The sequence below is a fragment of the Chrysemys picta genome, chromosome 7 (assembly GCF_011386835.1).
Source record: "Chrysemys picta bellii isolate R12L10 chromosome 7, ASM1138683v2, whole genome shotgun sequence".
Lineage (NCBI taxonomy): Eukaryota > Metazoa > Chordata > Testudines > Emydidae > Chrysemys > Chrysemys picta.
Genome location: NC_088797.1, coordinates 30,630,847 through 30,655,156, shown reverse-complemented (window position 1 = coordinate 30,655,156; position 24,310 = coordinate 30,630,847). Strand labels below are relative to the sequence as shown.

The 24,310-nt window shown below is 50.6% G+C and overlaps 2 protein-coding genes across 3 annotated transcripts in view; one reads left to right on the top strand and one right to left on the bottom strand.

The window, feature by feature from the left end:
* Positions 1–24,310, bottom strand: part of MACROD1 (mono-ADP ribosylhydrolase 1) — a 200,523-nt gene that overhangs the window by 103,091 nt on the left and 73,122 nt on the right. The gene's annotated exons all lie outside the window — the stretch shown is intronic.
* The window catches only part of FLRT1 (fibronectin leucine rich transmembrane protein 1), a 93,575-nt gene that overhangs the window by 41,629 nt on the left and 27,636 nt on the right, over positions 1–24,310 (top strand). The window contains exon 2 of the mRNA XM_005305545.5: positions 2,515–2,700. The gene's annotated coding sequence lies outside the window, so the exon portion shown is untranslated. The remainder of the gene's footprint in view (positions 1–2,514; positions 2,701–24,310) is intronic.

Genomic DNA, 24,310 nt, shown 5'->3' with positions numbered 1-24,310 from the left:
TCGGTGTACACCAGCTGGGGATCTGTTCCATAATTCTGCTATTACAAACAAACTGCTCCTAACCCTAAAGATTAAATTCAACATAGAAGCCACCTTAAGTGACCTAGACAGAGCCAGCCCTGCATCTACATAACTGAGGCCAGTTCAGTGACTCGCCCTGATTTACATTGGTCTCACCAGGAGCGGAATTTGGCCTTAAAATGGTGCACAAGAGCGGTGCTACCTCATTTTAAGAATCCAGACGAATCTCACAGCGTCGCCCACCTCCCAAGAGCCTACTGCGACATTCATCATTTCCCCTTAAATCACCCTCTCTTGGAGTCATGTGATGACAATAGAATCATGTTTTCTAGCTTAGGAAATGCTGGGAAAATTGGGAAACCCTAAAAGGCTGTAGGAAATCCAGAAGCTGAGTTACAGTGAATCCCAACACTGGTTACACATTTTATTAGAAGATCTCCTGATTTCTCCTGCCGATCTCCTGAGTTCTCAAAGGCTTGAGGGTGAATCATATGCTCCTGGAGGGAGAGAAGCAAAGCTCAAATTTCTCCTTCAACAGCATGTGGAACAGAATCTGCCCTGTGGGCGGGGAGGGGTATCTGGGGCTGCTATTGGCAGGGGCAGAGGTGAGTGTGTGCCAATTTCTCCCCTTCTCTTGGGGCAATAAGTCTTTCGTCTCACAAATGGCAATTTGTGGGCACCCGACTCTGCTGCTTACACGCCATCTCATTTCCCACAGCTGTCGAGCCGGCAATCAGGTTTAATAAAGGCACAGGATTAGACAGCTGAATGAGGAATCTCATTGGCCTAACAATGCGATTACTACAGACAGTGCAGACAGTCCCCCCAACTCCGGGGCCCATCCCAGCTCCGAGACAGCGAGCTCAGCGGGATGCTGAAGGAGGGAGACAGGTGGGTTAGCTGTCAAACTGCAGTTAGCAAGCAAGCTAAGGAGGCTGCCCAGGGCGCACTGAGGGTGGCTGCAGATAGATATGGTATATAAAATAAAGCATGGGAGGGCACGGATAGAGATGTGCACAGACACCAGTACGTGCATGATCACACAAGTAAGTATGCAAATACACCCCCATACATGTACACACATATGCAAATGCATGTACACATGTATGTAAATGCATGCACACACGTGTCTGCAAATACACACACATATGCAAACACATATAATATAGGCACACATGTATGCATATACCTGTATGTCTACAAATACATACAGACACACACCTGAACAGGGCCCAATTTTCTATTCACCCTTCCTGTTTGACATCTCTGCAAAAAATGGCGCCTGTGTTTCTCTTGTTCTCATCTTTTATTTACCCCAGACGCACTGCAGCCCCCACCTCCTGACCCCGGCTACAATCCACTGCAATCATGACACTCACTCCTCTGCGGTTCCCGCCCCGCGTGGCAAAAGAGTGCAGGACTTGAGAGCCCCCCAGCGACCTGTCTCAGGCCACTGGATAAAAGGATCCCAAAGTGCACACTGGCTCCCTTCCATCACACCTGATTAACAGGGGGCAGTTGGTGAGGATAGCCAAAGAGCCGGCCGGGGGAAAGGAGACGGAGGGAAAATGCCCCTCCAGTGCTCTGCAAGTTCTCGCTGCAGCTCCCAATGGCGCCCCCTGCCGCTGTGCGGCTGCTAATTGTCACAGCTCCCCTCGTCTCCATCAGAAGCCAATGTGTGTCCTGAACGCAATGCCGCAGAGCACAGGCTCTGCACGGGCGGCCAGTGGCACAGGGCCCTGTTTGCATCAGCCCCAGCCTCCCCCTGCTGCCAGAGCACAGCAGCCCCGGATAATGGCTCGGAGCAGCCCCTGGCAGGGGCAGAGGGGGAAGCCAGCATCCCGAGCCACAAGGTGCTGTGGGGCACTAAGTATGGCAGGGTGCCCCAGACTGGGGCTCTTGACCACACCCCTCTGCAGGAGGGGGGGTCACACTCATCACAAAGCATCTGCACAGTGAGACCCCAGGAAGGGGTCCTGGGTGGCACACGGAGTGGTACCTGCGCTGGCACTGCAGGGGGCATGGTCAGACAGCCCTGTCCTCTGAGCTCAGCTACCCCTCTGGAGTCTGCATCCCCGGTTTTGGGCCTCCTCTCTCTGCTTCCTGGAAGCCGGGGTAACTGGGTAGATAGAGGAGCGTGTATGACAACAGAGAAATCAGGACTAGTGGATTCTAGTCCCACCCTTGGGAAGGGAGTTGGGTCTCGGGGGTTAGAACAGCCCAAGTCAGAGTCAGGACTCCTGGGTTCTATTCCCAGCTCTGAAAGGGGAGTGATGTCTAATGGTTACAGCAGGTGAGGGGTAGGGACTCCGCACCCCTGGGTTCTATCCTGAGCAAGTCCCTGTCCCTCTGCCTCAGCATCATGCACTATAAAATGGGGAGGACAGATCTGCCTTGTTAAGCCATTTGAAGGCTGCAGTGGGAAAGCTGCTACAGCACTGAGATTGATGCTATACCCAGATTAACCCTTTCCCTCCCTCCCTCCCTCTACAGAGAGCCCGTCCAGCTGAGCCTGTGAGATCCATCCATTACATGGCTCGCCCAGCTGCCATCGCCCCAAGCTTCCCCTCTCCCTGGAGCCAGGCTATGTCGTGCTGCTGCCCCCCACCCCCTCACCTGCCACGGACCCAGGCGTCCTGAGCAGGAGGACCACAGAGCCCGACTCTGGAGCACCCCGACGTGAGTCGAACATTTTAGCTTCATTAATTGGAGGGTTGGGGGGATGCAGCTCAAAAGGGGGTTATTAAAACATCCGATCTTTGGTTTAGAAAACGGAGGCAGGGAAGGAAAGCACTATGGACACAGCATGACCTACATATACACCCCACTCTACCTAGCCATCTATCCCTCCCCCCACCTCCAGTGTCCCCCTGTACATCATTAGCTGTGGCATGTCCATGCATGGAGCGGGCCTGGCAAGGGGCCATGGCTGGCTGCTGAAGGTTGCTTGGCTGCTCCAGGCCCTTGCGTTGTGGCCTGATGTTCATGCTCACAGACAGTACTGGAACAGCTGGGCCCCGAGGCAATCCCTGTGGGGCTGGGGCCCTGCAAACACAGGGACTTGGAGAGCGGCAGCCAGCAGACAGGAGGCCCTGGCTGATGCAGAGGGCGGGCATTGCACGGATTCACAATGGCACACCCGGCGGCAGAGTGGGCATGCTAGTGTCTGGAGCAGGGGGCCTGTGTGTTAGGGATGGCTGGGAGGGGAGGGGAGGGGAGCTCAGGGCTGGGATCAGACAGCAGAGGCTGAGGGGCTGGAGTGATACTCAATTGAGTATTTAAGCTGCTGCATCACATAAGGGCTCCTAAACAAGCTCCTTCAATTTCTCGGTATGCATGTGGGTCGGAGAGCAGCCAGGACTCCTGGGTTCTATTCCCAGCTCTGGGGAGGGTGGGGTCTAGTGGGTAGAGCAGAAGAGGCTGAAACTCCTGCGTCCTATCCCCAGGTCTATGGAGGAGAGTGGCTCCCCCTAGCCCCTGCATGACTGCCTGGTTTGTGATTCAGCTGGCGCTGACATGTCCTCACTGAGGCTGGGGGGGGGGGGGGAGGGGGCACCCAGAGCCCTTTAACTCACTTTTATTTGTCCTCAGAATTGCTATTGATTTACAAGTGCTTGAACTCTGCCCAGCCACTTCCAAGTATGATGAGTTGGAGCTGGCCCAGGCCCACTCCCTTCCCCTCCTCAAGAACAGAAACCAGGAGCCCTGACTCGACCCCCACCCCCATCCCACCCATTCTAACTCTCCCACTCCCCTCCAGTCCCCCTGATTTTAGAAGCTATTTCTAAGCCTTCTCATCCTTTCCTCAAGCCCCAATTCCAGGATTCCTTTGCTCCCCCCTTGTTAATTGCAGTAGCTAGAGCCAGCCTGTCCCCATCCCCACAGGCAGTCTTGGCCAGCTCAGAGCCCCAGCTGTTTGCTCCATAGTTCATTCTAAGATCAATATCCTTGAGAAGAGGCTTTTCCATTCCCCAGAGGCAGCTGGCTCTGTGCTAACTGAATCCTGCCCTTCGTCCCTAATCCAGCAATGCAGCTACAGGCTCGCCAGCAATTTGATGGGCTAATGCTCTGATTTCCTCCAGGAAAAGCTACTCTGAGCATTGGAGGCTACGGGAGTGATTGGATTGCAAGTTAGGAACCAGCCTTACTGTTATGGTACCAGCTAGAGATCTCCACCCGTCCTGCCAGGCGCTGCACAGTCCCTGGCCGAGACCAGGCCCCAATAGCACCAGGCGCTGCACAGACACAGAGTGATGATCCCTGCCTTAGAGACCTCTCAATCTGAACAGACAAGGGGTGGGAAGGGAAACAGAGGCATCAAGTGGGGAAGGAGTTTGCCCAAGGTCACCCAGAAAGTCAGTTCCAGCCTAGTCCCTTATCTGCTGAATCTTGACATCTGTAAATCTGTCCATAAAACCTACATGCTATGTTGGGAGTTTGTGTGTGTGGGACAGGACGGAGCCCACAGCTGGGATAGCAGAGGGTACAGGGCGGGATTGAGGGGCTCAGGCACAGCTGGGGGGAGCCCAGGGCTGGAATAGCAGGGGTTGCAGACCGGGATTGAGGGGCTCAGGCAGAGCTGGGGGGAATCCAGGGCTGGGATAGCAGGGGGTGCAGGGTGGGATTGAGGGGCATAGGCAGAGCTGGGGGAGCACAGGGCTGGGATAGCAGGGGGGTGCAGGGCAAGATTGAGGGGCACAGGCAGATCTGGGGAGCATCCAGGGATGGGATAGCAGGGAGTGCAGGTCAGGATTGAGGGGTGCAGGAAGAGCTGGGGGAAGACCAGGGCTGGGATAACAGGGGGGTGCAGGGCAGCGGATTGAGGGGCACAGGCAGAGCTGGGGGGAGCCCAGGACTGGGATAACAGGAGGGTGCAGGGCGGGATTGAGGGACACAGGCAGAGCTGGGTGGAGCCCAGGGCTGGGATAACAGGAGGGTGCAGGGCGGGATTGAGGGGCATAGGCACAGCTGTGTCAATTATTTTAAAGCACACATCCTCCAATTGCAGACTCCCACTGTATCAGCAGCACTGGGGCGTAGAAAGACATGCATGTTATTTCCATACTGGCGCTTGGAGAGATGGCGCTGAACCTTTGCAGCTGGGGGAGGGGCGGGTTGCAGAAACAAATTCCAATTACAATCCACATTGGGATCCCAGCAACGCGTTTAATTTAAACCGACGCGCAATAAAAAGCTGCAAATCTGAACACTGTGGAGTCTTGGGGGATATTGAACAAATTGCCTGGCAGAGAAATGCATTAAAAATTACCCTGCAATCAGAGTTAGAACAAACTAAAAAGTCAAATTACAGGAAGCGAAATCCATATGTAAATGAGAGACACTGGGAAGTGGGAGCAAGCCTATGCGAGTGGGGATGGGAGCCAGGACTCCTGGGTTCTCTCCCCAGCTCTTGGAAGGGAGAAATCAGTGATGTTGAGTCTGGTATCTTCTTCGTGCAGTTTGCTTATTTACATTATATACCTTTAAAAAAGAAAAGCACCCCAAGAATCCCATGACTTTAAGGAAAATGCCAAATATCATGAGATTCAGGATAAAATCCTGAAGATTAGCAATGCTGCTCTGTTAATTATACCCACTCCCTTCCCACAGGCAGGGAGAGATCCCAGGAGTCCTGGCTCCCACCCACGCCTTTGCCCTAACCACTAATCCACCTTTTCCAGCAACCACAGTTACACCCAGCGAGTTTGTTTGAAAAACCAGCACGTCTGTAATCAATGTGGGATCTTACACAGCTTTAATTCCCCCAAACAGCAGCCTCTGTCTTAGGTTCCACAACTGGTGCAGGAGGGGGTGAGGAAAGGGCTGCTTTGCTTAGAGAAGATGCACATTGGTATGCAGTTTGCCTCTGGCAAGACAAAATAGAACCTAGGAGTAGGAAATCTTCATTCCTCCTCATGCAATGAGCCTATTACAGCCCCTAGCAGCACTGCTAGGCATGGAAATAGGTGTAGCTCCTATGATGCATGCAAAACCATTTGGGAACAGTGTTTAGAGTATTAAGGTACTGGGCTGAGTACAGGGATAACTGGGTGAAATGTAATGACCTGAGATGTGCACAAGGTCAAACTAGATGATCTAATGTTCCTTAAACTCTATGGCTCCATGAAATCTACGAGTCCATGAGTGGAACTGGTCAAGAAAGTTTCATCCAAAGAGGTTTCCATCAAAAAATGTGGCATCATGGGAACTTGTTGATTCCAACGATACTTTCAAAGGGAGAACGTCATCATGGACCCTCTCAATTTTCTCGTTTTGATGATGTCGAAACATATCCTAGAATTATAGCAATGTAGGACTGTAACGGGCCTCAAGAAGTCATCTAGTGCATCCCTAGGGCTGAGGCAGGATGAGTCTGTGCCCAGAATGCAAGAAGGATGTTGAGAAATTGGAGAGGGTTCAGAGCAGAGCCATGAGAATGATTAAAGAATTAGAAACCATACCTTATAGTGATACACCCCAAGAGCTCGGTCTATTTAGCTTAACAGAAAGAAGGTTAAGGGGCGACTAGAATACAGTCTCTAAGGCCTGGTCCCCACTAAGTCCCCACTTCGGACTAAGGTACGCAAATTCAGCTACGTTAATAACGTAGCTGAATTCGAAGTACCTTAGTCCGAATTTACCGCGGTCCAGACGTGGCAGGAAGGCTCCCCCGTTGATGCCGCGTACTCCGCTCGGCGAGCTGGAGTACCGGCGCCGACTGCGAGCACTTCCGGGATTGATCCGGGATCGATTTATCGCGTCTTAACCAGACGCGATAAATCGATCCCAGAACATCGATTGCCTGCCGCCGGACCCTCCGGTAAGTGAAGACAAGGCCTAAGTGTCGACATGGGGAACAAATCTAGCAGAGACAGATCTAACATGATCCAATGGCAGGAAGTTGAAGCTACACAAATTCAGACTGGAAATTAAGCATCATTTTTTAATGGAGAGAGTAATTAACCACTGGAACAATTTACCCAGGATAGTGGTGGATTCTCCATCACTGATCATTTTAAAATCAAGATTTAATGTTTTTTTAAAAGATCTCCTCTAGGAATTATTTTGGGGAAGTCTTATGGCCTGTGTCATACAGGAGGTCAGGCTAGTTGATCACAGACGGCCCTTCTGGCCTTGGAATCAGTGGGAAATGTTTCATTTCAGTGTCACCATTTTGATTTGTTTAGTTTTCACTTTTCTATGCTATTCAAATATTTCTAATAATATATTACATGTAGATGTGTCATGTATATATTATCTATAGTACATCTGTTACACTGAATAGTTTAATAGCATAGAAAAGTTGAAAGAAAATGAATCAAAGGAAAATGATCCATTTTTACCTTATTGAGAATGTCCAACCATTTCTTTTCAAAACAAAATGTTCCAAAGGTCCCTGATCATTGTAATTTGGCCCTTGCTTTTCTTCAGAATGAAAAAATCCTTCACAATGTTGGGTTTCCTGTAGAACAGAAATTGTATTTTCCCATCTGCCCTGAGAAGGAGTTTACCTTCATCTTTGACAGCTCTGATGCGTATTTTATCCTTTCACAAGAGCTGCAGAGGTGCATCTAGGAGCCAGGCTTTTGATCAGCGTGCATATGTTGAGTCGTAACAAAGTAGTTAAAAGCCAAGCCAGTTTTCTGAGGAGAATTTGCAGCAGGTGCTACAAAAAAGAGAACACCCCTAAATTGTGGATTTAATTGCAAATAAAATAATAATAATTTCTCCCTCTTTTTTCCTCCATCACAGGCAATTTTGCAATCGATATTGGCTGTTTTTCTAAAAGAGGTGCTCTAGGTCAGGCATTCGTTCAGGGCAGTCTTATGGCCTGTGTTATGCAAAAGGTCAAACCAGATGATCACAGTGGTCTCTTCTGGCCTTAGAATCGAGGATTAAATGGATGCATCACACGGGAATGGGCTCTGCTGAGCCACTAGGGCTACACAGGGGGGAAGTGCATTAAGGTCTGGTCAGCATAGGTGTAGCCATAGCAGGTTTGCAGCTTTTAATTAAAAAACACTCCAGCTCCCGCAAAGTTTAGTGTCAGGGAGGATGATTTGCATCACTAAAGAGTCACAAAAAAAGCCAGGGGATCTTGATTCACTGAGTTTTCAAGGCCAGAAGGGACCATTAGATCATCTGGTCTGATTTATTCCCGTACAGCACAGGCTGCAGAATTTCACCCAGTTACCCCTGTACTGAGCCCAAAAACCTGTGTTTGATTGAAGCAACTTTCAGGGAGGCATCCAGTCAGATGGAGAATCCACCCCTTCTCTTGGGAGTTTGTTCCAATGGATAATCACACCCTTTAGGAGAAATTGATGCCTTATTTCTAACTGGAATGTGTCTGCCTTCACCTTCAGCCTTAGGTCCATGTTCTGCCTTCTCCATTAGGTTAAAGAGCACTTTAGTACTGATATATTCTCCTTGTGAAGGTATAACTGCACCAGAGTCAAGCCCTCTTTCAGTCTTCTTTCCGAGAAGCTAAACAGATTGAACTTCTTACGCTGGGGTGCCAGGATGGGGGGAGGCAGGGGGCCAGGGCCCTATCACTTTTAAAAGTAAGAATATGTAAGAACTTTTTACCGGCCGTAAGGGTGACCAACAGGGGAAGCGGGAAGCAGAGAGGAGCAAGTGGGGCGGGAGGGGAACCTTGAAGGGAAGAGGTGGGGTGGGGGTGGGGCCTCAGAGGAAAGGACGGTGCGAGGGCAGGGCCTTAGGAGTATGGGCAGCGCGAGGGCGGAGGCAATGGTGGAAGGGGCAGCACGGAGACAGGGTCTCAGGGTGAAGGGGCAGAGCCGGGCCACTTTTAAAGAGCTTCTGCTGCTCCTGTTCTTACATCCCTCCCAGGGAGAGCATTTTCTCCAGCTCTCATTATTTCTGTGGTTCTTCTCTGCACCCTCTCCAATTTTTCAACAGCTTTTTAAAAGATCAATTTTAAAAACAGCAATTAAAAGAACATCCAAGACACTGGATTGGCTCAACTGATGCGATTAGAAAACTTACACTCAAATTACGCAACCAGAGGTTAGTGGCAGGACCATGGATGGTGTCCCCACCAGTTTGAATATGAATTGTAGCCTCATTTGCTGCAATAGGGCCTTTTACAGTGCCGGAGAAGGATTCTCAGCTGATGCAAACAGGTGTATTTATACCGGCTGGGGATCTGACCCACTGACTCTAAATTACACCAACTGAGGATCTGTCCGTTGATTCCAATGGAGCGACGCTGATATACATTAGCTGGGGATCTGGCCCCACTGACTCCAATGGAATGATGCCAATTTGCACCAGCTGGGGATCCACTGAGGGGGGCACTGCACAAACCCCAACACAGACTGGGGGCCCAGACACAATCCCCAGCTCAAACAGGGGACAGTCTAAATAGTCAAAGGGTGGGAGGGGAAACTGCGGCACAGAGAAGGGACGCCACTTGCTCTAGGTCACCCAGCGGAGCCAGGAATCGATGCCAGGTGGCCTATATCTTAGCACAGCCCCCCTGCCACTGGACCTTTTTGATCTTCTGATCTCATGTTACAGCAGAACAAAATGATAGCAAAACCTCCCACATTGTATTTTCAAGACCTCCCCCATATGTCTGTGCCTTCCTCTCTTGCTGACCCCAAACCTGCGACTGATTTCCCTCCACAAATCTCTGGCAGCAATAGGCTGGGGGAAAAGATAAGGAAGGGGAAGCATTGACTAGATGGTGATTGTTTTCCCCGTCCGCAAACAATCTCGCTAGCTTGTCTAAGAAGAAAAAAATAAATAAAGGTAAAATCTATATCCTTGGTATATTACAGCCATTGGGTGCGGGGAAAACACCATAACTAATGCCAAGTGAATGACAGCGTTAACAATAGGGGGCTTGGTATAAATAAATAAAATACAATCTGAAAATAATACATGCTTACACACACACCCCATTCCACTGCAAATAAAAATAGATTTCTTATCCTGGGTGGAAATTGACTAACCGTTATGGCATATGAGGCATGAAACATCCAATTGGGAAGGGCTAGAGATATATATTGTGTTTTTAAAAGGGAACAGCCGCGTGCCAGAGAGAAAGGCCGGGTGAATTATCTCAATGGAAATCAGGTCGATAAAAAACCCCACAAGTGCCCAGCATGGGGATCATGCGCTCTTTAACTCTCACTTACTTCATTACACATGGTCCTTACATTAATGAACACCCCAGTGGTAGCAGTCCGAGGAAGCTTGGGTAGCAGCGAAATCACCGGGTTTCTGACAATGGACCGGCTTGCTGAGTCCTTTTAGTTTGTCTCTCAAGTCTCTGGACTCCTGCATTCTGTTCCCAGTTCAGGGAAGAGAGAGGAGCCTAGTGGTTTAGAGAGGGAGACTGAAAGTACTGGGTTCTGTCCTCTGCTTTCAGAGGGGAGTGTGGTGTAGTGGTTAGAGGAGAGAGCGGTGGGCTGGGAGTCAGGACACCTGGATCCTATCCCCAGCTCTGGCCAGCCCAAAAAGGGGTTATATGTATCACACAATCTCTCTCTCACCAGACATAATCCTCCTCCATCTATCTAAGGATCTATCCTGCCGTTTCAATGAAAAGTCATTGCTCAGCGGTATAGATAAGATGAGCACGTCCATTTCAGACTGCCCTGTACTTAATAGGAATCCTGGCACCAGAGTGGAACAATGGGGCCCATCTACTCAGGTATCCCGTCTGCAACAGAAGCTAGAACCAGCTATAAGTAACCCCTTAGTGGTCAATTATGGAATAACCAGCCACTAGGGAGGTGTCTACCTGAACCCCCCATCACTGAGTGGCTGGTTTAGTCTGACCCCCAACCATTTAGTTCAGTCAAAGGAAGGATTTCCTAATGGTTAGGGACACTAGCCTAGGCGCTAAGAAATGTGGGATCATTTCCCTGATCTACCACAGACTCTACTTCCCTTCTCCGGCCCTTGGTTTTTCCATCTGTAAAATGGGGAGAATAACCCTTCATTTGTCTATTTAGACTGTGAGCTGTGTGGGGCAGGGACTATCTCTCACTGTGTGTCTGACAGCACCCAGCACAACGGGGGCTGTGATCTTGGTTGGGGTCTGAGCAGCACCTAGCACAATGGGTGCCCTAATCTAAGTCAGGGACTGTGCAGCGCCTGGCACAGTAGTATGTTGTGGATGCTAAATATTTTGAAGTTCTAATTAACAGGGTTAATCTAGGTCAGATAAATTGATCATGCTCAGGGCCGCCCAGAGGATTCAGGGAGCCTGGGGCAAAGCAATTTCGGGGGCCCCTTCCATAAAAAAAAGTTGCAGTACTATAGAATACTATATTCTCGTGGGGGCCCCTGCGGGCCCCGGGGCAAATTGCCCCACTTGCCCACCCCCTGGGCGGCCCTGATCATGCTCCACTACTGATCAGGTGTATGTATCAGCTAAAATCAGCTGTTAATAATTACTGCACTGTGGGAATGTGTCTCTCTTTATTTTGGGTGTTGGTTAATATTTTTTAAGCATAGCAAAAATAGTAATAATGAACATATAGAAATGCCTCCTCTCCATTAACCCTAATACTTAAGGAACAAGCCTATTGACACAGTCACCACAGGAGATTATGCCAGTCTGATTGGATTAAATTCAGCAGATTGGCACATCAGAAAAATAATCAGGCAGTTAAAGACAAGGGAAAATAATTTATTTCTGCGACGCGGGGCCGTTGTGTTCATAATGCAGCGGGGCGTGCGGATAGGAGGGGAAATTGTAAAGCGCGGAGGAGACAGTAGGTTTGTGAAGGCTGATTCCAATCCCATGCAAACAGGGAAGAGATGAGGATGAGTTAACCCCTTGGGTGCTGCCTCAAGGAATCCTGAGAGCCAAAGATTTGCCTAGAATAGATTTCTATGCATACACAGCGCTGGTGCTCACTCTGCCAGAATTCTAAGGATGTTAGATGAGAAGGGAACTCGATCTGTATTGGCCATTTATTGCTTAGCTCCTGACTCTTTTCTTCTGTGTCTGTACAGCACCTAGCACAATGGGGTCCTGGTCCATGGCTGGGGCTTCTGGGCGCTACCATCACACAAGTATTAAATAACTAGGAGCTGAACGCCCAGGCTGTTGCACAGGTGGAATTTGTGTAGTCGTGTATGTAAAAAAGCCAAAAATGGCTGAGACCGTACGAACTGGACGATGGTAACAGACCGCGAATCCCAGGGATAATTGACCTTGGTGACATTCTGAACAAAGAGAGCTCTTTCTATCATGTCACACTGACTCAGCAGACATTCTAGGCTTCAGTGACACAGGTGACAATCCTGGAATCTTATTATTTAGCTAATATGGCTGAGGATGCTGGCTGCAATGGTGTTATTTTAGTGGAGTGGTAATTTGTCAGATGAGTCCCAGCCAACGCATTGCATGCGCCACACTGGTGCTGGAAGGGAACACATTTCAGACACCTAGGTATGGATGGGAACTGGCACCCCCTAGAGGGGAAAGGTCCCATTCCCCACCGCTCTGAGCCAGCCAGTCCCGCACTAATCTGAGTTTGCAATCCAGGCGGACAACTCCCTTATCCCAGCCCCTCTGCAACTGTCTTTAATAATTAATGGAGATATCCCATCTCCTAGAACTGGAAGGGACCTTGAAAGGTCATCAAGTCCAGCCCCCTGCCTTCACTAGCAGGACCAAGTACTGATTTTGCCCTAGATCCCCAAGTGGCCCCCTCAAGGATTGAACTCACAACCCTGGGTTTAACAGGCCAATGCTCAAACCACTGAGCTATCCCTTAGAGAGAGGCTGCTTAATGTCAACAACGTCATGATGCCAGGAGCAGTGGCAGCAGTAGGAATAAAAGGGAGCAGCAAGTGCTGCAGGGGCGTCAAATTCAAAGGATCCGGGCCATTAACTGGGACATGGTCCCTAAGGAGTAAGGGGGCGGGGCAAGTGTAAACCTCACCCGCTCATTCTGTCGCCCTCTAGTGGTAGCAGGGGGCCACATATAGAGGTTGCTGAGCCTACTACAGCTTTCGATCTTTTAGCTCAGGCTGCAGAGGCTTGGGACCTTATTCAGAGAGAGCCCTGGTTCCATCCCCGCTGCCAGCTACAGCTGAGCACAGAATGGATATTTTGGCTTGTTGGCAACATCAAAAAATCAGGGGGAAAAGTTATTTCAGCTGAGACTGAAAATGAAATTTTTCAGCAAATCAAAAAATTGGAAAAAAATCACCTTGATTTTCACCATTTTTTGACATTTTGGGTTTTAAAACAATAAGAAGAAAGGAAATTTTGAAACACAGTCATTCTGAACTGAAAAATCAAAACATGTCAATGTTTTTGGGGGGGATCAAAACGAACAATGCAACAATGCCACCAAAATCCACCAAACACACCGCTGTCACCAAATCTGCATTTCTCGCCCCAAAGATGTTTTGGCCAAAACATGTCACCCACCTCTCCTGCCAGAGTACGGTGCTGCATGGACCATGGAGCTGTTGCCTTCTTTTTAGCCAAGCGTTCCCCATAACAGCAGCCCTTGGCAGTTCACGCAAGGGGAAGATTATGCCGGGTGCTGTGGGTGCCAAGCCCCTGCGGGACACTCAGGAACCGAATGCAGCTTGCTCTAGGCATCCTCTCCTGCCTAACAAATCATGCAGATGAGATGTGAGGACAAGACTGGCTGATGTATTTTTCCCCGGCTGGTTTGAGGAGCAGGGAAGTTCAGTCACTGCTTGGTTCGTTGCACAAAAGAGCAATAGAATTCTGTCCCCTGAGCTCCCACAGTCTGGGACAAATAAATTCATCCAGGGGCAGAAAGGCAAATATTCTTATCCCTGTTATTGGGGGTGGGAGGAAAGTGATGCACAGAGACGGGAAGGGACTCGCTGTGTGGCAGGAAACAAGAACAGAACTCAGCAGTCCTGGCTCCCAGTCCCCAACTCCAATGGAGCTGGGAATAGAACCCAGGAGCCCTGACCCCCAGTCCTCCCTGTTCTAACCATTTGATCTCAGTTCCCCCCAGAGCTGGGAATAGAACCAAGGGTCCTGACTCTCAGCCCCCCTTCTCTAACCACTAGACCAGAGGTAGGCCACATCCAGCCCGCGGGACCCTCCTGCTCGGCCCCTGAGCTCCTGCCCCAGGAGGCTAGCCCCTGGTCCCTCCCCTGCTGCTCCCCCTCCCCCGCTGCCTCAGCTCGCCCTGCCGCCAGCGCAATGCTCTGGGCGGAGGGCTGCAAGCTCCTGGGGCAGCGCAGCTGCAGAGCCAGGGCCTGACCCGGTGCTCTGTGCTGCACGGTGGCATGGCTGGCTCCAGCCGGGCGGTGTGGATGTAGTGCTGCCAGCCACCGGTGCTCCAGGCAGCACAGTAAGGGAGCAGGGAGCAGAGGGGGTTGGATAGATGGCAGGGGAGTTTGGGGTGGTGATGAGGATAGGGGTCGGGGCAGTCAGAGGGCAGGGAACAGGGGGGTTGAATGGGGGCAGGGATCTCAGGAAGGAGAGGGGGGATTGGATGGGGCAGTGGGGGGAAGTCGGGGCAGGGGGTCTGGGGGCGGTCATGAATGAGAGGAGGGGTTGGATGGGGAGCAGTCAGGGACAGAGGTTCCGGGGGCTATCAGGGGACAGGGAATGGGAGGGTTGGATGGGGCAGGAGTCCCGGGGGCGGCCATCAGGGGGCGAGAAGCAAGAGGGGTCAGAGAGGGGGTGGGGCTGGGCCACGCCTGGCTGTTTGGGGAGGCACAGCCTCCCCTAACCGGCCCTCCATACAATTTTGGAAACCCAATGCGGCCCTCAGGCCAAAAAGTTTGCCCGCACCCTGCGCTAGACCTATTTTTGCATCTATGCCAGCTCTGGGTGGGAGTGGAGTCTAATGGTTAGCGTACTGGGGGCTCAGAGCCAGGTTGGGGGAGGGAATTTATTACAGCCCCATGTGGGTGGATTAGACCCAGAGCTCCTTTCCCAGCATATTAACACTCCATAAAAGCTGCACTAGGCAAATAAATAGAGAAGTAAGTAAATCAGGGGTGAACATCTCTCTCCTATAGAACAGGAGGCTGGTTTCTATAACTCCTGTTCCGCTCCTGAGTGCTTTGCCCCGTGATGCCTTAGATTAGGGACCAGAATAGCCTGGATAGATACAAATGGAAGAGGCCATTCTCCTAGCAATAACAGCGCCCATACAGGCCTTGCTATGACAAGGTACAAGCTTTATTGAGAACAAATAGTAACCGTAAGGGGGGGGGAGCTGTCTGAGAGCAGATCCACTCCTATCAGGCATTGTGTGAGAAATATGGGGGCTAAGGAGAAGATGGCAGGGGAGTGGTGTCTAGTGGTTGGGGGGGGAGTGACTCCTTGGGTCTGTCCCCAGCTGGGGGGTGAGGAGTGAAATCTAGAGGGTTGAGGCCGAGGGGATTGGGAGTCAGGACTCCTGGGTTCTATTCCCAACTCTCTTTGGTGAGTCACTTGCTCACTCTGAAGCAGGAGGCTAACAAGGCCGCATGTGAATATCAAGGGGATTAATTAGCAAGTATTTTAATGAGCATAACTATTAATTGCTGTTGTTATTACTCCTGGAAAGTTTTCTGCCCTGATCTAAATCACAGCCTGCTTTCCTCTTGCGCTGCACAGTCCCTGCTCTGACTCTGTTCCGGGGGCTAGTGGTAAAGGGTCTTTAGGACACCTGGATTCTAGTCTCAGTGCTGGAAGGCTAGTGGAGTCTAGTGATTAGATAAGAGGGTGGATAGGAGTCTGGTCTCCTGGGATCTGTCCCCTGATCTGGTAGGGAGTGGGGTCTATTGGTTAGAAGAGGGGGAGCTGGGAGTCAGGACTACTGGGTTCTGTCTTTTGACCTGGGGGGTGGGGAGTGGAGAACAACAGGAAAGAGTTGGGAGGAACCAGGACCCACAAAATACTGACAAGAGCGACACCGGGAGTCCCATCTTTGTCCAATGTCTGCCCCTTCCATTGACACATACCCTTGCCCAGGCCTGGGAAACTGCTCTCAGCACCAGTCCCCCCATCACCTGGTTTTGGCCCAACCCCTGCAGCCCCAGAGAGGGGGAACCAGTACCGAATGACATGAGATGAGGAATTCACCAAAAGAAAGAACAGAAACTGCAGTTGCCACCATTCCAGGCTAGAGCTCCCAGCACAGGGCAGAACCCAGGAGTCCTGACTCCCTTCTCTAATCACTAGAACCCCCTCTCCCCACAGAGCTGAGCTCAGAACCCAGGAGTCCTGACCTTCATTCTGGCCCTGCATCTTTGAGTGATTTGCAGCTGTATGCTCCAAGGAGGCTGCACAGATGACCTGCATTAATTTCTCCCAGATGCACAGTTAATCTGCAATCATAAAATGCTCCCCCCGCACTCATCTCTTGGTCCTGCCAAACCCCCTCCCAGGTCTCCCCATCTACTCCCGCTGAGTCCTTGATGCCTCCTGCCTGGGCACTATGAATGGAGATCCCATGTAGGGAGGGGATGGAGCTGACCCACGCGCTTGCCCTGCCATGCCTGCACACGCTCTGTGGCGTTAACAGGAGCCAAGTGCCCCTTTGTGTCAGCTGAATCAGATGGCACACGGGGTGGGGGAGGGGGGAGCTAAAGGGGCCATTTTTTAACACAGCCACTCCCCCCTCCCCCCATGTCAGTCACCAGCTTTTTAATGCAGAGCCTCTTTGCAGGAGCTGTTATTGGCAGCGCTGGAGATGCCTAGCATGGTTAGAAGTCTGGGGGGAAGGGGGATGGATGCTTCACAGGCTGCAAAGGACTTACCCTGCTGTTGGGGGTGGGCGGGCGCAGTGGGATGCTGCCTTGTGTGCCAGGCTAGGGTCCAAGAGACTGAGAAATTTCATAGAGTTTAAGGCCAGAAGGGACCGATCATCTAGTCTGACCACGTGTACACCACAGGTCATTCAGTTTCACCCAAATACCCCAACGTTAGATCTGGGATCAAATCTAGAAAAAAGGAAAATTCCACTGCATCTCTTCCTTTTGATAATGTCAAATCAGTTCAATTCGAGAAGGTAAATCTCATCTCCTATCATAGCAAAAGCAAACTAAAATGCATCAAAATATCACATGGAAACAAAACTTTTTCTCCTTCTCAAAATGAAATGTTTCCACTTGATCAAAAGAAAACAATTCAATGGAACCGAATCATACTTTTTTGGTGGGATTTTCCTTCCCTGGAAAATTTCTGCTTTGGAACAAAAACAAATTTCAAAATGTCAGAATTCATAGAAAAGTCAAAACAAAACGAATCGAGACAACCCAGTGGAAACGCACCGACTTACCATCTGAGAACAAAATGAGAAAGTCAAAATGATTCGTTCTGACTTCTTCCTGTCAATAAATTTGTCAGAATTGACATGTTCCCGCAACATGTTTCCATGTTAACCAAACTGCGTTTTCCAACAGAAAATTGTTCTGTCTAAAACTTTTCTATTACATCCCACTCTGATGCTTTCCAGCTAGCTGCGATCTACTGGACTGAGGACTGGACTGTTCATGCTGGGGCGCTACACAGACCCTGACAGATCAGGCCCCCATTGTGCCAGGCGCTACACAGACCCCGATTGAAATCAAGGCTCCCATCATGCGAAGCACTGCATAGAGAAAGAGTCAGAGCCAGACCCTCCCTTGAAGAGCTCATAGTCTGAGCAGACAAGTGGGAGGGGAAACAGAGGCCCAGAGAGAGGAAGGAACTTGCTCAAGGTCACCTAGCAGAGCACTGGCAAAGCAGGAATAGAACCCAGGAGTCCCATTAGACCACACTGCCCCTCACTCTTTCCATCCAGTTGCCTCTGACAGCATCCAGGGGCTCCGAATGAGTCCAGATCTCTCTTTGCTGGGCCTACGGCCATTTACATTTAAATAGATCTCTGTGCGTCAAAGCAAGCCAGGCTGGGAATGGGAATATCTGCAAGTTGAGTGGAGGGCAGGGCAGAGGGGAGAGACATCTAGCTGCCAAAGCCCCTTGTGACACAGGGCTTGGCTTTGCATGCTTCCTCAAGCTGAGCTGCATGGTGTGTGTGTAGGGAGGGGGACACCCGTAGAGTGTTTTGTGGGGGGAGATACATGCAGAGTGTGTGTGTGTGTAGGTGTCTGCATGCACAGCGGGAAGTTTAAGAAAACTGTGTGATACCTGCCCCTGTGAAGAGCAGAAGGGCTAGGTACCACTTCAGCTCTAGCATAGGTGGGATAGAACCCAGGGGCCCAGACTCTCAGCCACCCTGCTCTAACCACTAGACCCCACTCCCTTCCCAGAGCTGGGGATCAAACTCAGGAGTCCTGACTCCCAGTCACCTTGCTATAACCACTAGACCCCACTCCCTTCCCAGAGCTGGGGATCGAACTCAGGAGTCCTGACTCCCAGTCTTCCTGTAGAGCCCTAAACTTTCTGACTCAAGCTCACAAAGGGGTGCCAGAACTGTCCCACCCCAAACACCCCCACAAGGCCTGGTCGTAAACACCTCTCTCCTGTTTGCCCTAGTCTAAAGAAGCTTAGGGAATTAAAATATTAAATGCAGCTGGCAACTGGGATGAAGGGGAACAATATATATATATAAACCGCATGCAAAATCAATCCAATTACATTGTGCAACTAGATGAGCAGTTTAGGGTAATTCAGTTATTTCAACCCCTGCCTCAAATTCTCAGTCCTGGTGGAATTAACTCTAATTAGCCGCCCACCCCCAATCTGGAAACTGGCAAAGGGAAAGGTGCAGGAGGATTAGAAGCAAGGAGAGCTGAGGGAAACGCTCTTTGTTGTCATTGTTAAGGATAGTTGGCACTGTCAGGACGTAGGCAGCTGTAGCTCCACCCCCATGCCTTGTTCGCACCCCTAGGAGCTATTGTTGCAGGCTCTCTGCACATTCAGGCATGTGTCTGTCAGTTCTCAACAGTGTGTATGTATGGGGATGGTTAGATGGATATAGGAATATGGAGGGGAGATGGATTGAGATGGATAGAGGGGAGGGTATGCGAATGGACAGATAGATATTACAAATGGATGGACAGAATATAAATCTGCCTAGACAGACAAGCATTTCCTTATAACCCCGGGCTCTGGGCAAGACACCACAAATAGCCCCAGCACTGGGGTATGTCACACCTTTGATGCTCCCTGCACGTTGGAGGACCCCGGAATGCCGGCTTCCACAGCAGTTGTTCGGATTGCCCCTTCCCTGACATGGTACCATCCACAAGGCAGCAGCTTTGCCTGCAGCCAGTGCCGGGTCTAACTGAGGCCAGGAGCTCTTGCAAGATTAACTAGGCATCTCTTTTAACTGTGTGCTTTGATCAGCGGGAGAGCTTCGGAAGCTATTTAGGAAGTCTTTTAAGAGGGGCCAGGTGAGAGCGCAGAGACAAATCCCCCATTAAATATTTAAACAGATGCAACCCACGGAGCCACAACTTCTCATTTGCTGCAAAAGCCGTGGTCAGCGCCAACCCAGCAAGGATTAAAAGGTGGAGGGATAAGAATCTATGATACAGGCTGCTGGCCACGGGCTATGAAAGGCCCCTGGAGGTCAGGCTTCGGGTTTAGGGGGGCAGAGTGGGATGCAGAATGGGATGCAGAACAACTGTGTTCAGTTCCTGGGGCTGTCTAAAGCTCCCCATGTACCCAGATTGCTTAGGCTGGGAGATGGGTTCCTGGGTTTTTTGAAAATCCCAGATGCTGCCTCTCTGTGCCTCAGTTTCCCCATCTGTAAAATGGGATAATGATCCTTTGTCTGTTTAGATGACAAGCACTGTGGGGCAGAGACTGTCTCTTAAAGTATGTGTGCAGCACCCAGGAGGATGGGGCCATGATTTCAGTGGGGGCCTGTGCAGCACCCAGCACAGTGGGGGCTCCAGTCTCTGTTGAGGTCTGTGCAGCGCCCACCACTCCACTTGACTCAAAGCGGCCAGATCCCCAGCTGGTGTAAATCGGCATCACTCCATTGGCATCACCAGCCAGATCAGCATCACTCCACTGGAGTCAGCAGAACTCCTGCTGATTGACACCAGCTGAGGATCTGTCCAGCACAAAGGGATGCCCGAGGAGACAGTACAAGTTCAATCAATCTCGCGTGCGCAGTTGAGCTCCAGTCTGCGCTGCGGGAGGGTTACGGCTGGGAGTGCTGTTTCATTCATCTCTCTCACTCCCCCCAGACTCCCACTATCTGGTGTTATTAATAGTTATTATTTAGATAGCTCCTGACAGCACATGACTCACTGTATAGGCAACAGGCCAGACCCTCCCTGCTGTAGCTACATGTGTGTTCCCGACCTGAGCTGGGAATCAAACCCAGGAGTCTCGACTCCCACCCTCTGGAGTCTAACCATGAGAACCCACTCCCCTCCATGAGCTGAGAATAGAACACAGGAGTCCTGGCTCCCAGCCCCCATCCCCAAAAACACTCTAACCACTAGACACCACTCCCCTCCCAGAGCCAGGTATAGAATCCAGGAGTCCTGACCCCCAGTCCTGTCCTCTGTCCACACGATTTCCTGCATAAAGCCACATTCTGTCCCATTCCATTTCATGCCACATTCTATGCAAAGTCTAAGATCCTGCCCATCCCCTTAGTATCAGACCTCCCCCATTCCTGGCCTGAACTACTTCACTGGATGCTAAATGGAGGCGGGGAGGGGGGGGATCAAATGCTGTGAGCAAGACAGCAATAAATCTTGGCCCAGGAGCATGGCAGCAGCACAGGCCCTGCCACCCAAATTAAATTTTAACTTGTCTCATAAATCTTCCCTTAAACTCCCCTCCATGCCACCAGCTGCTCTGCCAGACGGCAGGAAGACTGGAAATGTCCTTGAAGCCCGGGGGAATCTGTGCTGAAAAAGCTCAGGTGCCTACGTGGAAGGGAGCAGGCTGCAGTGTTGGTGAAATGGTGCCGCATGCTGCAGCAGAAGCTTAGGAGCTGGGGATCCGGGGGAAATTGGCTTTCCCCCTCCCGCACTGCCATCATTAAAGAACTGGCCGGGGGCGGGGGGTTCTGGCAGGGATTTTATTTTCACTCCCAGTGCCCTGGTTAAAATCCAGCTCAGTTAATACCATTTCTCCAAGCCACCAGCTGTTGGATACATCAGTCGTCCTAAAGTGTTGCCGGCCTGGGTAGAAATGTTCCACCCCAGAGGCAGCTGCATCTCGGTGCTTGTCAAGAGATCCCTGTATGAATATCTGCCCAAACCTGTGTCTGCACCTCTGCACCAAGTGACACATCCCTGTATAAACAACTGCTCCACCCCAGAGGCAGCTGCATGTCAGCACCTGTCAAGGAATCCCTGCATAAATAGATGTCCCACACCAGAGCTACCTGCATCTCAGTGCCAGATGAGGGATCCCTGTAGTAAACAGCCCCTGCACTTTACCCCAGAACGTGCTGCATGTCAGCACCGGACAAGGGATCCCTGTATAAATAGCTGTCACTATGTTAAACACCCTGTAGAATGGGTACTTCACAGAGCCTCCTCTTGCCTGATTCCCCGCAAAACACTGGGCTCAGTGCGGGCCCTTCCCGAATGCTCTGACAGGCTCTTACTCTCTGGGCTCTCTCCAGCCTGAGCAGCCCCTGGGAAAGCCCCTGGGAGTGGGCGAGGGACAGGCTGGGAAATGGCCCTATCCACTGGCTGAGCTGCTTCTGTTCAGAGGCACAGAGCTCCACACAGCAGAGCCAGTAAGGGGAGGGGAGAAAGAGACAGGGCTATGCATGGGGATACACAGATAAATGTGGAAGATGGGGACTGATGGATCAATAGAGGGGCTCTGTACTGCAGGTAAGGGTAGAGATGAACGTTAGATGGGTGGCTGTGGATAGATGGCTATGTCTGAGACACACCAACTCACCCGAGTTTGCAGGTTCAAATACTACCAAGGCTGTGCTCCCATTTCGATCATCTGGGTCTCCAGTCCACGGTGTGGATTCAAGTGAATGCTGCTGCAGACAGTTCCAGTCTGACTCCATTACTAGTGCCTGGGAACTTTTCATATGACCCCAGTGTTATTATTAGCATCATTACGGTGGGGCCTAAACTGGGACTGGATCCCAACTGAGATCAGAATCCACATTGTGCCAGGTGATGCACAAGCCCCAACTAAGATCAGGGCCCCATTGTGCTGGGTGCTGCACAAGCACACCGTAATAGACAGTCCCTGAACTGAACAGTTTACAATCTAAAAAGAACAAGGGTGGGAGGGGAAACAGTGGCACTGAGAGGGGAAGGGGCTTGACGCAGCAAAGCAAGCAGAAGAACCCAGGTGTCCTGTGTCCTGCTGCAGTGCCCTTATCACAATGTCTGTCTGCCTAATTGCATCAAGCCACATTTGTTCTGCTGCAGCAGCATGAAGAAATGAATCTACCCGGCTCCATGCAACATCTGGGGCCTGCCCTGGAGCGGAGTGTCACATTCAGATCCCTGCAGATGGCAAAGGGCAGGGAGGTCACCAAGGAAAGCAAGAGGCAGGGAACAGGAGCAGACAAGCACACTGGTCTGCTTCCATAAATGTCTGAGGCAGCCTGTGATGGGGAGAGGGGGCCGCTCGGGTCGGGGCTGGGACGCCGGCTCCAATGGAAACCAGGAGTGAAAGATCCAGAGGGTCCCGCTGCACTCTCAGCACTTCCCCACACACAGACGTCCACCCTCTTGCAGACGTAACATCTGCTGAGCACGGCACAGCAAGAGCTGGGCGACGTTTTCCGACCAAAACATCTGTCAGCAAAAAATGCAGCTCCGTTTCCTGAATTTGTATTGGTTTCACCAAATTGTTCGGGGGGGAGGGGGAGAAATAGTCTGAAAAAAATCAAAAAGTTTTGATTTTTCATTCCAAAATTGCCTTTGATTTTATTTTAATTTAAAAACATTTTAAAAATGTCCCAAAGCAAAACACTGGTTTAGACTTTTTGACTCACTGAAAATTTTGAAAAGTGTTGTTTTCTGTTTGACCCCAAACATATTTTCCCCTGATTTTTCAGTATTGCCATACACTGAGAAACCCATTATTTGCACTGCTCTGGCTACAAGTCCCCCCTGTGCCATGCTCTAGGTAGGGCCCCTTGGCTAAAGACCACCAGCTCTAGTGGTAGCAGCTCATGTTTTTAGCTCTGAATGTCTCGGGTTCAGTACTTGATGTGTTGGCCAAGAGGAAGCCCTCGCTCAGCTACACATTACAGCCCGGCACGGAATCAACACGACAGGTGCAGTCTATCCCCAGTGCTATCGATTCAAAATGCTGCTGTGCTGCATGGTTTAATGCACTGCAAGGTGCAGTACCACCTGCTGCCACTGGGGGCCTGGTGCAGCTGCCACCAAGGTGACTGCAGGTGGCAGAGGGAAGAGGTATAGAGCAGGGGATGAAGGCTGCAATGTGGCTATTTCAGTTCAGATTAATTTGCATACACTCCCTGTTGCCTGTTTCCACCTCTTTGTCTGGGCTGTGTCTGCCAATGGGTAATTTTATATGGCCCATTGGGGCTGGAATATAATTTCTATGAACCTGTGCAAGGCAAGACTCTGTCTGCTCGATTTTCCACCTTAAGATCACATCATTCCGATTACTCTCTTGGAATTTTTTGTGGGGCATGAGGGACTTGCTCCTTCAATTCCCATCTGATATTGGCATCTGCTATCTGGAGCAAAAAGTTCTGTGCATTCAAGAAGTAGTTGGGAATCTTGGTTTCCAGCCAGCAAAGGGAAGAATGGCCTGATGATGGTGATTCAGGGGCTATCAGCTGTTAAAGGGGTGGTAGACACAGAGCAGGGTGCAGAAGGAATTCAGTTTCCATAGTGGACAATCAGTGACTCAAAGGATGCAATGAGCGTGGCTCTCAGTGGCCTTGTGCCCTATGCAGTCATTTACACTAGTATAAATTGAGTGTGAAACACTAGGGATCTTGTTCTCTTTTTCTGAACCTGCATCATTTACACTAGAGTGTAAAATGCTAGTATTCCAACTGGGTGGCATTCCCACTTGCTCTGTACTAGTGCAAATGAGCACACATGGGGCAGAGTGATGGAGAATCAGGCCTCTCGTGTTGTACACTCACTTTGCACTAGTACAAATGACAGCATAGGGTCCAAGGCAATGGAGAATCAAGCCTCCGGTGTTTTGTACTAACACTGTGCTACTTCAAAGAACTGCATACGTGTGAAGGATAAGCAGCCCTTTGTGTTTTCCACTCACTTTGTACTAGTGCAAATGACCACACACAATGTAGGATGACAGAAAAACAGGCAAGGTGTTTGAATACAGGCCCCTGTTCACAAGGAATTAGGGTGAGATCCACAGAGCTCATGTGACCCGTGGGCCAAGGTGCAGGGAATGAAG